General features: G+C 39.1%; 2 protein-coding genes across 8 annotated transcripts in view; one reads left to right on the top strand and one right to left on the bottom strand.

Moving 5' to 3' along the window:
• The window catches only part of UBE2N (ubiquitin conjugating enzyme E2 N), a 443559-nt gene that overhangs the window by 76323 nt on the left and 355147 nt on the right, over positions 1-12089 (top strand). The window lies entirely within an intron of this gene.
• Positions 1-12089, bottom strand: part of CRADD (CASP2 and RIPK1 domain containing adaptor with death domain) — a 178820-nt gene that overhangs the window by 68659 nt on the left and 98072 nt on the right. The window lies entirely within an intron of this gene.

The following is a 12089-nucleotide window of genomic DNA, read 5'->3' as shown; positions in this document are numbered from 1 at the left end:
AATCATTCTGACACGATCCCAGCAGTCTCTCTGATGGCTTTGCTTTAGATGGTTCAAAAAGAACCTTTAAAAAAAAGTAATCAAGAGGCTGGGCACGGTGGCTCACACTTGTAATCCCAGCACTTTGGGAGGCTGAGGCGGGTGGGTTACTTCAAGTCAGGAGTTCGAGACCAGCCTGGCCAACATAGCAAAACCCTGTCTCTACTAAAAAAAAAAAAAAAAAAAAAAAAAAAAATTGCTGGGCATGGTGGCATGTGCCTGTAATCCCAGCTATGTGAGAGGCTGAGACATGAGAATCACTTGAACATGAGAGGCAGGGGTTGCAGTGAGCCAAGATCACACCACTGCACTCCAGCCTGGGCAACAGAAGGAGGAGACTCTGTCTCAAAAAAAAAAAAAAAAAGTAATCAAGAAAGTCTTTATGTGTTGTTTATCATTTTGATATTCCATTTTCCTTGTTTCATAGCAATTACACACAGGGGCTCTTCAATAACATCTACTGATATGTGTTTGTTTATGTGCCTTATGCTATAATTTAAACCAAAAAAATGCAATCCTGTTGAAAATACCAGATGTGACAGGTATGGGAGTCAGGGAGTTCAGTGAAAAGAGCCAGGCTGTGAAGTTAGTCAGACCTGGATCTGAATTCCAGCCCATCACTTACCGACTGTGTAACTTCAGGTTTGTCATTAAATCTTCCTGTGCCTCGGTTTTCTCATCTGTAAATGCGATTGATAACAGTAATACCTATTGTGCACACCTGCCAGTAAGTACTTTAAAAAGCAACTAAATTCTCTTTTACACTACTCGGTCCTGAATAGAACCTCAAGAAATTGTAGTCACAACTATTATTGTCATTATCTATCTTGCATGCTTCAATTTATCCTTAACTATGTTTATGTTACACATTCCAGTTTGAACATCATCGTCTTTAATAGAGAAAGAGAGAAGCCAAATAGTTGAGTAGGTCTGTTTTTCATCATATTTTAACATTATTCTATCTGCCCCAAGCAATGAGCTTAGCCTTTACTTGTTTTTCTTGTTTTGAGCATAGCTTTAAAGAGCGCTTTCTTGTTGTCTTTAACATACTCTTCAGCTTCAGTTCAGTCTGAACTGTGCTTTGCAGATATTTTCTTACCGGTTTACACCACTCTTCTGAATTTGTTCCTTTCATGTGCTTGTCTTTCAATCTTCTATACATGTTCTCTTAATATCCAAGCCCATCAAAAATTCCTTGTTCTTAAAATGGTTCCTGGGCCAGGCGCGATGGCTCATGCCTGTAATCCCAGCACTTTGGGAGGCTGAGGCAGGCAGATCACCTGAGGTTAGGAGTTCGAGACCAGCCTGGCCAACATGGTGACACTCTCTCTACCAAAAAATACAAAAAGTAGCCAGGCATGGTGGTGGGCACCTGTAGTCCCAGCTCCTCCAGAGGCTGAGGCAGGAGAACCGCTTAAACCCAGGAGTTGGAGGTTGCAGTGAGCCGAGATTGCACCACTGCACTCCAGCCTGGGTGACAGAGCAAGACTCTGTCTCAAAAAAAAAAAAAAAAAAAAAAAAAAAAGTTCTCTCTTTTTCCTCATTCCCTCAAAAGATGATTTGCTTCAGAAATTTTCCTTTCTTTTTATTTCTCTATTTCCCTTTCTTGTTTTTATTTTTTATGGTCTTTTCAAGTCTCTATATGTTGAAAAATCCCTGTTATTTTTCCTTTGAAATATATTTTCCTAAAATCACCACTACCATTTGGTTATGCCCAACTTTTCTTTCTTTTGAAGTTGCCAAACAATACTATCATGTTTACTCCCGCCCAAGGTTTTAGTCAATTCCACTTCAATAAAAAATTTTTCTAGGTAGTTAGAACTAAGTTTGGAGTAGTATTTCCATCTCATTGCCTCCTCAATCTGTGGTTTAAAAAAAAAACAGAAAGGCTTTTCTGGATTGAAACATCTATGTTTCTATGGAATGAAACATTGATCAGACATTGGATAGAATTAAAGTCCTCATCAATGACTATATCTTGGCTGTGGCAATTTTGATATTTAGCTGAACCTAAGTGTGTGTAGTATCAGAATCCAACAAAATAAGACTCGTATTCACTTGTCTATGCTAACCTATAATCGTTGTTCAGGCATAACATTTTGGCTCCACTGACAAGAGAACAGGCTGTGTTTTCAAGTTAAGTCATGGCAGTTCACAGTCACAATTTCTACAGGGCTGGCAAAGGATAAAAGCTTATACCCCAACTCAGTAAGTGGTGGAAACACCTTGCTCTTTCTTACACTGTTGAGTTCTCCTGTGAATTCATTGCTACTTAGAGAATCCTAACACGAGAACACAAAAAGAAATTCTAATACAGGCCATAACTAATTACCTTTAAAATGTATTTAGGAGAAAGAATTCAAAACCAAAAAGAAGGCCGGGCGCGGTGGCTCAAGCCTGTAATCCCAGCACTTTGGGAGGCCGAGACGGGCGGATCATGAGGTCAGGAGATCGAGACCATCCTGGCTAATACGGTGAAACCCCGTCTCTACTAAAAAATACAAAAAACTAGCCGGGCGAAGTGGCGGGTGCCTGTAGTCCCAGCTACTCGGGAGGCTGAGGCAGGAGAATGGCGTGAACCCGAGAGGAGGAGCTTGCAGTGAGCTGAGATCCGGCCACTGCACTCCAGCCTGGGTGACAGAGCAAGAATCCGTCTCAAAAAAAAAAAAAAAAAAAAAAAAAAAAAAAAAAAAAAAAAGAAAAAAAAAAAAACCACCACCAACAACAAAAAATCCTGTGTGGCTATGAATAGTGGGTTAAAATTTGGCTAATAGACAAAAATAAACAGCAACTGAAATTGTCTTGCAGTTTAACCTGTCAACGTTTTATTCTTCATGTACCAAATGAGAGGAAATTACATGACAGAAAGACTGTATTTCAAGAAATCAGCTAAGCATATCAAAGTTTTCCCAAAGGCCTTGACATTGACATGAACAAAGTAAAATCTCTAAGTCTAATAAGTATAGCTAAGCTTAGTTACTCCCTACTCAGCTCCAGGCCTTAGGCTAAGAATAGCAATAAATATAAAAATATCCACCAGTTGTCATTCAACTCGTGCGCATGTGCCAGAATCCCTCGCTTCCTTTCCCTCGCGCTCTGAATCATCAACCAAATTTTCTCTCCCTGCTAAAAGTTTTTTAGCAATTCAAAATAAAATCAGACGAAAAGTTATTTCTTGGAAAGTTTTAAAAGTGGGTGAGATTCCTGTTTATGTCCTAGTCAAGCACAAAGACTAGTTGTTTGATAACCATGGTATTTTCTAAAATGAAGTTTTTAGAGAATAAAGCATATCCAGGATAGTTAATCAAACACAATGACAAAGAAAAGGACTTCTGTTTGGTCCAAAATTATTCTGCTATTAGGTCAATACTGAACCACACACGGACTGTCTTGGGCTTCTATACCAAACTGAGCAGTAGCCACCTAAAAATCTTCAAAACAGAACCATGGAGACCTCTGTTCTTTCTGAAGCTGAAAACATTGGACCTGAAAATAACTAAGAAGATTTGGAGGTCATGGTTTGATTTAGTGTATGCTACGGAGCCACGATGATGGGGAATCAGAAGCAAGGAGCAAGTTCAAAAAGCTGCAAGCACCAGGAAAAATGGGCTTTGGTCAAAAAGTGTGTTGATTTCCCTTTAATTTTCAGGGTATACTGTGAGATTAACCCTCGTTCCATTGAGCTAAATTTTATCCATCAGCACAACTCAGAGGTCACTTAAAATCGTAACTTCCTCTTAAACATTCTTATGGATATTTACTAGCAAACACATTCCAAAAGAACAGTCACTTCCACTATGTAGAAAGAGCTTAATTGCTAAATTTAAAACTGACTACACTTATTCACAAATGAGGGCCTCATCTTTGTTGGTGACCCCGAGGTCTTCCTTCTCTTTTCCTTGACTCAGCAGCTGAGCTCAGCTTCCTCTCTCTGACCTTCCTTTTCCAAATGCTGGAGCACAGCAGGCATTTCTAGGTCAGCAAAGGAAACTATTACTGCCTTCCAGGAGAACAGTATCTTCTGTGTATTTGAAGGACTGAACAAGAACAACAAGTCAGAAATTCAGTGTACTAACCTCAGTTCTGACCCTGTCTAGGGCATGGCATCAACTGCCTCTTGTCTCTATTCTGTTAGGGGAAAAACCTCCACCATCCACCCCTATTGCTGATTGTCATCAGCCACCTGAATACCTGGCTCAGCAAAGCCTGGCAGAGCACCTTCCCCCACCTTCCCTGCCTTGCTGGCTATGGCACTGTCTTCCTGCCCAAACCACAGGCTCATGAGAATGACCATCTCTTCATCCTTTCCATCCCATACCATGCACTCTGCCACCACTTATTTTTTAAAATAGTTTTAATGACATAAAATTCACATATTGTAAAATTCACCCATCTAAAGTATGCAATTCAGTGGTTTTTAATATATTCAGAGTTGTGCAACCATCACCACAATCTAATTTTAGAACACTCCCATCACTCCAGAAAGAAACCCTTTACGTATCAGGAGTCATTTCCCAAATTCTCCCCACCTCCAGCTCTAAGCAACCACTATCTTCTTTCTGTCTCTATGGATTTGCCTATATGGATATTTCACATAAGTATGCGTGGTATCTTATGACTGACTTATTTCACTTAGCAGCATGCTTTCAAAGGTTATCCACATTGTAGTCTTTATTGCTGAATAACACTCCATTCAGTACTTGATGAACAGTGGGCTGTTTCCACTGCTTGGCTGCTATAAATAATGCTGCTATATACAAGTTTTTGTGTGAACCTGTGTTTTTGTTTCTCTTGGCCACCACTTATTTTTAGTACCCACTCTGCTCTTTGTCTCTTCTTCTCTGGTCTCAAGTCCTATTTAAAAAGAAAAAGGCTTAGGAAATAGGCATTCACATACCCTGTGGATAGAATGAAAATGGTACTGCTTTTCTGGAGGACAATTCCCCAATATCTATCAAAATTTTAAACACACACACTCTTCAACCTAAAACTTCCATTGCAAGTCCCCTACAAATAACCCCTTTACAAGTGTGCAGATCACGATAAGGATGTTCTCTGCAGCACAGTGCATAATAAATGCAGACATTAAGAAAATAAATTTAAATACTGTTCAATAAGAATCACGGAAAAGCAGTACAGTGGACCACTATTCTGGTGATTAAAATAAAATAAGGTAGAACTATATAATCGTATGAAAGACTGTTCCATACATTAATTAAATATATCAAATTACAGAAAATACATCTATTAAATGAGTTCTCTCAGATAAAAGCAGATATATTGTGTGTGCTTGAATGTCCATATAAAATTTCTGAAAAGATACTTCTTTAAAGACGAGGATTAAAGGTTTTACAGAAAGAGAAAATTACTTTGCATTTCATCTCTTTTTTGTACAACTTGAATTGTTACCATAAGGATACTTTTAGAATTTAAAATGTATATTTTAAAATAATAGAAATACTTCCTGGAATCCTCTGAAACCCTACTGTGAATCAGTTGGGAAGGGTGTGAGAAAATGAATGCCAAGGAGAGAAGAGACACACCAAAGAGGAGCTAATGATGCTGAAAGCGAACATCACCTGTTTCATAATCGACCCCTGGCAACCCTGACTCTAATCTCCAAATGGAAAGCATCATAGGATTCTGACTCCTACCCACATTCTCAGCAAGGCACTATGGTGCTATGGAAGAAAGACAGAAGTCAGACAAGCCCAGGGTACTAAGCCAAGCTCTGCCACTTACTAACTATAAAACTTTCATTCAATCCCCCTTCTCCAAAACTCCTCTTTGCCAGACTATAGAGTAACCCATGCTCTTTCACCACTATTTAGTAACTATACTTGAGATGCCAACTCCTAAGCATGTCCATCAACCCTACAAAACTCAGCTCTAAATAGTACATCTCACAGAAACCTTTCTGAAAACCAGGACTCCTAATCCAAACCTATATACGTGTTTGCACATCCTCTACACAGGTGTGTGCCCTCCTCTTCATACTGGTACTTAGTTTACTGTTATTTCATGCATCTTACCCCTGCCCCTACAAATTCTAAGGGCATGTACCCAACCAAAAACTATTGGGCACATTGGGTCTAAAACTTGCTGGCATGTGATAAAATACTGCTTGTTGATGTTTGAGCTGTATCCGGAAGGTTATTTTATTAATTATTTACTGATAAAAACTTGACAAAATCATAGATGAATGGTAAATGTGGATAACAAATGCTCACAGGAGCACTGATCATCATTTTGGGTTTTTGTCAGTTTATTTCTTTCATTTTTCTCAATGTATATCCACAACTAGCCAAGGTTATTTACACCAACTACACAAACACAAGTGTCTGTATTTCAGGACAGATCAAATTCCCAACAAACTGTGATTCATTCTTCAAGACCCTGCCTCCATGAAGCTTTCCCTCCCCACCCTAGCAGCTGGTCCCTTCCACCTTGTTGCTTCCTTGCTCCTCATTTCATTTAGTCATTATTGTGTAAATATTTGACACCTTCCTTAGGCTGTGAACATCCCAGTCTTACTCATCATTGCATCCATATAACATTGGATCTGTTACACATAGAATGGGACTAAAGAAAAGCTATTTAAACACACGAGTGAGTGGGTCAAGATTAATTTTCACTCTCAGTACAAATTACTGAGAAGCTGTAGAGCCTCCAGCCCTGAGGGTATATCTATCCTACTACCCTAAAATACCAAACCTCTCCTTCCCCAAAGAAAACTGAAGTCTAACTATAATGATCAGAAGAACATCCTTAACCCCCTTCCCACCTCCTAACCCATCTTCACATTCCAAAAGGCAAGGGCAACCCTATGGCAGAAAACAATGACATTTAAATGCAGAATAAATAGCAGCATTTGGGGAAAGTGGGTTCAAGTTCCAGTCCTGCCACTAAACAGCTGGATGATCTTGCATTGGCCACTAAATTCCTCAGGCCCTCAGGCTCCTCATCCATAAAAGAAGGGGTAAAACCTCTATCACTTCCAAGGCCCCCATCAACTCTAATACTCTAGGAATCTATGAAGCAGAAAATTCATTTCATTTTTTCTTCCTTTTATTTATTCAACAAGTATTACTGTATGTTTGTGGTGGACTACATAGTGATGGACTACGTGTTTATTAAATCCATTTTGGTTTTCGCTTAAGCACAAATTTCCCAGGTTCACTTGAAAGTAGCTACGGCGGCCAGGCATAGTGGCTCACGCCTGTAATCCTAGCACTTCAGGAGGCTGAGCCCAGGAGTTCAAGACCAGCCTGGGCAACAAAGTGAAACCCCATCGCTACAAAAAATGCAAAAATTAGCCAGTGTAGTGGTGCACACCTGTAGTCCCAGCTACTTGGGAGGCTGAGGCAGGAGGATCGATTGAGCCCAGGTGGTCAAGCCTGATCACACCACTGCACTAGAGCCTGGGCAACAGAGCAAGACCCTGTCTCAAACAAACAAACAAACAAACAAAACAAAAAAAACAACTCACATAGTAGGTATGGCTATGAGTTCTAGCCAACGCAATCTGAGTGGAAGCAATGTGCCCTACCTCCAGCCTGGCCTCCTGCACAATCCATGCTCACTCTCTCCCCTCTCCTGCCAGTCAGAGACAGATGATTCAATGAGAATTCCAAGGCCTTAGAAAATGACAAGGCCACTAGATGAAAGATGTCTGGGTCCCTGAGTGTCTGCATGGAGCAAAGCTCTCCTTTCTTCCAGCAGCAAATAACCTGTATTAGTCTGTTTCACACTGCTGATAAAGACATATCTGAGACTGGGCAATCTACAAAAGACATTTAACGGACTTACAGTTCCACGTGGTGGGGAGGCTTCACAATCATGGCAGAAGGTGAAAGGCACACCTCACACGGCAGCAGACCAGATAAGAGAGCTTGTGCAGGGAAACTCCCCCGTATATAATCATCAGATCCCGTGAGACTCATTCAGCACCACCAGAACAGCGCAGGAAAGTCCCGCCCCCATGATTCAACTTCCCACTGGGTCCCTCTCACAACACCTGGGAATTCAAGATGAGATATGGCTGGGGACACAGTCAAACCACATCATAACCTATGTCAAACCACTGAGATCTAGAGTTCTTTGTTACAGCAGAGAGCCTACTCTGACTTACGTAAGACATATTGCATATGCACTGTCAGCTTTAACCCTCTTAACAACCGGACTGGTAAATATTACTATTTATATTTTATGGATGAAGAAATTGAGTCTCAGTGAAGGGAAGCAACTTGTTCAACATCACACTGCTTCAAGGTGGCACAGGCAACATTTGAAGCTATGCATCTCTAACTCCAAAGTTCATCTTCTTCATTTTTTGGGAGATGATTGCTACCAAAGCCCCTCTACACTTCCCTCCTTGCTCCTGGGTACCCTTCCCAGTTGCAAACAGTTCCTGCAGGTGCCGCTCCTACATAAATCCACTTGCTACTGAGAAGCAGCACAGGGCACGATAAGCAGGCCTAGCTACGAAACTAGAGGCAAAGGAAGGCCACAACCAGGCTTTGCTGTCCAGTCCAACCCTGGATCTGACTCAATCAGTCTGTGAACAGTAGAAGACTGAAGCTCCTACTAAGCCCATATCTTCAAAAATATCAACAATATGCTCTAGGAAATAATCCAGAGATGACTATACTACTTTAATTTTCCCTTAAAAGAGTCAATCTAACATCATTAAGAGTGACATTTAAATGCTAATTGAAAAAGCACTGTTCCCATGGCTCTAGACAAGTATTTGCATGTTAATTAATTCTGGGCGTCAGAAGACCGGCTTCCAATATGAGGTGTCAGAGTAGAGAGTTTCTTTGCAGAGGAAGATAAAAGGCTATGGCATAGACATTATAAATTACCTGGTTTCAAGAGTTCTAAAAAGAAATAAGCTATCCTTTGCAATGCAAATTCATATTGCCTCTTTTGTAAAGGGCACATTCTAATGAAAGGACCAAAATATAGATTTCCTACTTCAATACTCTTTTAATGTAGTGCCCTCATCACAGATCAAAATGGCTTTTACCAGAACAGCGGCTAACGAGCTCATAAAGACTGTCAATATGGGAGACAGAAACCTAATGCCCTAGAAGCCAATAAACCACAAACACACTCTGAACAGTCACAAAGGATGTCAACTTGATTTTTTCAAACAACAAACCATTTCTTTCTAAAAGGAGTCATGCAAATTAGTACGAACTCACAAACCACAGACTCAGAATGATGGCCATTAGGCTGAATATTTTATAAATTAGGTTACCTCGAAAGACGATAATTTAAATAAAGCATTCATTCAACTTGCTACACTTACACTATATTTGTTGGCATTATAATTTCTATGGTATAACTTTCACTGTTGCACTATTGCTTTTCATATACGATCTCATCTTAGACCTGGAAGATAAATAAGTGTGCCCACTATACAGATGAAGACATTAAGACTCAGAGAGAATATATGGTTTAATCAAGATCATAGAGGGAAAGAGCAGTGAGGTCATGTCTAGAACCCAGTTTTCTGGATCTAATTTCTATGTTCTTCCCATGCAATTATATTATCTTTCTTCTATTTCGTTTAGTTGCTGATTGTCCCTGCTACTAAGTTCACTATTGCTATGATATTCCTAAATGTGCAGAGGACATAAACATTCAGGGAATAATCACATTTCAAACAGGCTTAACAAGGTTTTCTTTTTGTGCTCTTCCGTAAAAGTCCACCCCAGTAACAAAAGTATACTGATTAATTCATTTATCACACAGACATATGTTGTAAATACACGTGACAAGGGGTTATGTGTGGTATAGAAAGAGCAATTATTAATTAATAGGAAAATATAAAAACACTGAGCAAAAGCCATGAAAAGGCTATTCACAAAAGAACTACAAATGGCCAGATGAAAACTAGTTCACTGTCAATAGTAATTTAAAAATTCAAATGGAAAATACAGTGAGATATTCTCCAGGTTCAACAAGAGTGGGTGAACGTATTATAACTCTGGGAGAGGGTTTAAAATGATAGAACTCACTGGGGAATATGAAGGTGCATGCTGTAGGATCCAGAAATTCCAGTTTCGGGAGTCAATTCCAAGGAGACAAAAAGGCACTAAAATACATATATTTGTGAATGTTCATTGTTTACAATATTTGTGAATGTTCATTGTTTTTGTTTTGTTTCATTGTTGTAAACATAAGTTTACAACACAAGGAGATTAAATTTTTATGTTAACCAAAAAATATTCTATAGCCATTGAAAAGAATTATGTTAAAGGTAAATAACTAAAACATAAAACTTTGAATGAATTACAGAAAACCCAAATAAATGGAAAGATACTCTGTGTACAAAGACGAAGATTCAATATTGCAAAGACATCAACTCTCTTAGAGATTTGATTGTAAAAGCAATTGATCTATAGACTTAAAACAATCTCATTAAAAAATATCTGCAAATCTGAGTGTGTCTCTGTGTGTACTTGTGGACATTGACAAGCTGTTCGAAGCTGTTCTAATCTTTTCATTTGGAAATGTGAAGGATCAAGAATAACCAAGAATCTCCAGGAATTGGTGAAAAGAAGATGTAGTCCTCAGTCTACTAAGCTGCAGTAATCAAAGTATGTGTTATTAGCTCAAGGGAAATACATCAGGGGAAGAGAATAAGGAGTCCACAGCTGGACCCATTCATATATGGATATTTAATTTATGTTATGAAACAGGTTGTATGGCAGGGCAATGGGGAATGGATAGTATTTTTGTTAAGTGCTGCTTGAGCAACTGGATATTAATGTAGCATAAAACGGAACTTAACCCTAACTTTTCAACATACACGAAAATTAATTCCATGTGGACTGTAGATCTAAATGTGAAATGTAAAAGAATAAAGTTGATAAAAGATAACATAGGAGGATATCTTCATGACCTTGGGCATAAGTGAAGATTTCTTGAACAAGACTCAAAAAGTACTAACAACAAAGAGAAAGATTGGTAAGTTGGACAACATTAAAATTGGGAAGCTCCATTAACCCTATCAAGAGAGCAGGAAAGGCAAGCCACAGAGTGGAAGAAGACATTGCTAACACATATAACCAACAAAGGAACTTACATCTAGAAGATATAACGTACAAATAAATGAGAAAATGTCTGACAGTTCTACGGAAAAGTAGGCAAGAGACAAATACTAAACAAATACTTCAACACGCCCACCCAAAAGACATCCAAATGGTCAATAAACATATGAAAATATGCTTATAAGTCAATAGGAAAATGCAAATTAAAATCACAAGAGACTATAACAGGTCTACCAGTTTAGATAAAATCAATTAAGACGGACAAAACTAAGTGTTGCCAAAGATAGGGAACAACAGTAACTCACATAAATTGATGATGGTATTGTAGATTAGTGCAACCACTTTCACAGTATTCCCTAGAGCTAAACACACACATATCCTATCACCTGCCAATTCCATTCCTAAGGCATATAAACAAAAGAACAACTTTGAAACCTGCACATGTATGCCAAAAGACATGTACAAGAATGTTCATAGCAACATTTTTCATAATAGACCCAAACTGGAAACAACCCCAATGGCCATCAACAATAGAATGGAGGGCCAAGCGCAATGGCTTATGCCTATAATCCCAGCATTTTGAGAGGCTGGGGCGAGTGGACCACTTGAGCTCAGAAGTCCAAAACTAGCCTGGGAAATATGGTGAAACCCCACCTCTACGAAAAATGCAAAAATAATAGCCAGGTATGGTTGCGCATACCTGTAGTCCCAGCTACTCAGACAGCTAAGTTGGGGGAGGATCATTTGAACCTGGGAGGTGGGATTGCAGTGAGCTGAGATTGCGCCACTGCACTCCAGCTTCGGCAACAGAGCAAGACCCTGTCTCCAAAAAAAAAAAAAAAAAGTATATAACAAAAACAACAGAATGAGTAAATATTATGGTATGTTCTTTCATATGAAATAAACTGCAATGAGAATGAATAAACAAATAATACATGTGAAAAACATGGATGAATCTCACAAACAAATATTGAGTAAAGTAAGTAAAAA

Source organism: Macaca thibetana, chromosome 11, assembly GCF_024542745.1.
Source record: "Macaca thibetana thibetana isolate TM-01 chromosome 11, ASM2454274v1, whole genome shotgun sequence".
NCBI lineage: Eukaryota > Metazoa > Chordata > Mammalia > Primates > Cercopithecidae > Macaca > Macaca thibetana.
The sequence above is the reverse complement of the archived record's forward strand: the minus strand, read 5'-3'. Positions and strand labels throughout refer to the sequence as shown.